General features: G+C 35.7%; 1 long non-coding RNA gene across 1 annotated transcript; it reads left to right on the top strand.

The window, feature by feature from the left end:
* Positions 1 to 34: 34 nt before the first annotated feature.
* Positions 35 to 2239, top strand: LOC117101472. Its single transcript, XR_004444285.1, has 4 exons — positions 35 to 851; positions 1754 to 1789; positions 2041 to 2100; positions 2214 to 2239. It is a non-coding gene; the product is annotated as an uncharacterized LOC117101472 (long non-coding RNA).

The following is a 2239-nucleotide window of genomic DNA, read 5'->3' as shown; positions in this document are numbered from 1 at the left end:
TTTTTTTTTGATTTCCTGAAAAATTGATTCTCCAAAATACATCCCTGATAATCACCCTTGACTAAAATGTAAACCATAGGCTAAAATACAATTTGGCAACGAAGCGCGTACAAGGGACGAACTTTGGCAACCTATCCTGAGTCTATTTTATCGGTTTCACCAACAGATAATTCACGCTAATTAACAGGTATCTTAAAAAATTATGTAAAAAAAAATAATTTCCTATATTTTGAAACGGTGCTCAAATTTGCGGATTTTTGAAAAGTGTTTTAAAACGCATTTTTATCAAAACGTTTTTAGGTGGAGATTGCCTCTTCGTGAAAAAATTTTAACAAATTCATTATTAAAGGAGAGACATTCACATTAAAATAGTTGGTATTTTAGTATTCAGGCCTATATGTTATTGTCGTTACGGCTATTGTTTAGAATAATTCTTTTACAGACTGTGTTATTAAATAAAGGATTCATAAAAGTAGGTCTAATTCAAGTTTACGTCGGGAGCATGTTGTTATTACTTTCGATGTTGCCCGGTTATCAAAGTACAGTACACTCTTAAGTATATTTGTATCGACCCCAAGTATTTCAGATAATGGCAGTAATATAGTTAGTTTCTTTCCTTTATTGCTCTATGATCTTTCAATTTGAAAATGGTTCTTCCTTGGGCTATTTGTATTATATATTTTTGTACAATATGTGCATCAGCTAAAAAAAAAATAGCCATCATCAGTGTAATTGGTAGTCAAATGCCAATATGATGTTGAATGATATTACGCATCTGGTTTTTCTGCACACAGAAGTTGAGCAGTCGACAGCGGGCAGCAGCAGCAGACCAGACGATCCAGATACAATGAGTACGTACAAACCCTTTCCACACACACACACCATCCAAAATCCGAAGTGTGAGTTAATTGGCCGGGCGGTTAAGTCCGGGGGCACAGGAACCTAACCTTTCAGCTATAATATCTGCGCTGGTTCGTAAGGCTCACACGCCAATGGTTCCGTTGGTGGATTAAGTCTTCTCGTATAAGGGCTTTAAAGGCCCAGTGTACCCAGTATCGTACATCCTTCGAGAAGAGTAGAGGGTTACCCCGGTGTAGGCCTACTGGTCCATTCAGTCCCCTGTTGTGATATGCCACGTAGGATAGTGATTAAGTTCGCTGATTGGCATATACTTGGCTCTCGTGCCTAAAGAAATGAAATGGAAAAACAGGGATGATCCAGTGGTGGGTGGGGGAAGGCTGGCACGCCCCCTCCCCTCCCCCGTTTTGCCTGGAAAAGGTCCACATGATAATCGAGAATGTACCGACTGCTATCAAATTTACTTTCTTTAATACACAGTTTTTAAAGATAGTTATAGTTTTTCACGCAGTACAAGGCTGAATTTCATTGCAAGCCTTTTTAACCCCCTTAATACAAAAGTTGTGATCCAAACGGCTCTGACCCTTGACCCCAACGAGAATATTATCATCACCATCATCATTATCATTCTTATTATCATTATAACCATTAAGCTCTGTCTACACTATCAAATTATATGTGACAAAAAATGTGATGTGCCCATATATGGGTACGATGACGTCATATCACATATCATCAAATTGTATCAAAGAAATTTGGACGTGTTCTACTCTCATGTTCCATAAAATTTTATGTGACGCTTTTTTGATGAAATTTGATAGTGTAGACAAAGCCTTGCACAAAATAATATACATAATATTGAGATGGTTATAATTCAAAGGCCATTTTTTTTCAGATGATTTGGTTAGGCCTACATCTAAAAGGAAAAAAGGTAGATAGTAGAGAATGTACTGTTTGTAAACTGTGTCTTTTTAATTTAAAAAATGAAAATATTATAGTATAGATTGTTTTTTTTTTTCAAGAAGTACGAGGCTGAAGTTCATTACAAGCCCTTTTAACCCGTCTAATAATAAAGCGGTACTGACAGTAATATCATCATCATCAGTGTCATCTTATTATCATCACAAAAATAATATAAACAAAACAAAATATCTATTGATAATTCAAATGTCATTTTTTCAGATGGAGTCGTTGCTGTGACATCTTCTAAAAGAAAAGTTGCATCTTCTAAAAGGAAGAAAGGTATAATCACAATTTTAAAAAATATGTAGGACCTACATAAGCTTTAAAAATATTGATATTATCACTGTAATTGGTAGTCAAATTGATGATATTATGTAACTTTCTGCACGCAGGTAATCAGCCGACAGCGAGCAGCAGC

The sequence above is a fragment of the Anneissia japonica genome, unplaced genomic scaffold (genome assembly GCF_011630105.1).
Source record: "Anneissia japonica isolate Jap-2015-1 unplaced genomic scaffold, ASM1163010v1 scaffold230638_len2239_cov79_single, whole genome shotgun sequence".
Classification (NCBI taxonomy): domain Eukaryota; kingdom Metazoa; phylum Echinodermata; class Crinoidea; order Comatulida; family Comatulidae; genus Anneissia; species Anneissia japonica.
The sequence above is the reverse complement of the archived record's forward strand: the minus strand, read 5'-3'. Positions and strand labels throughout refer to the sequence as shown.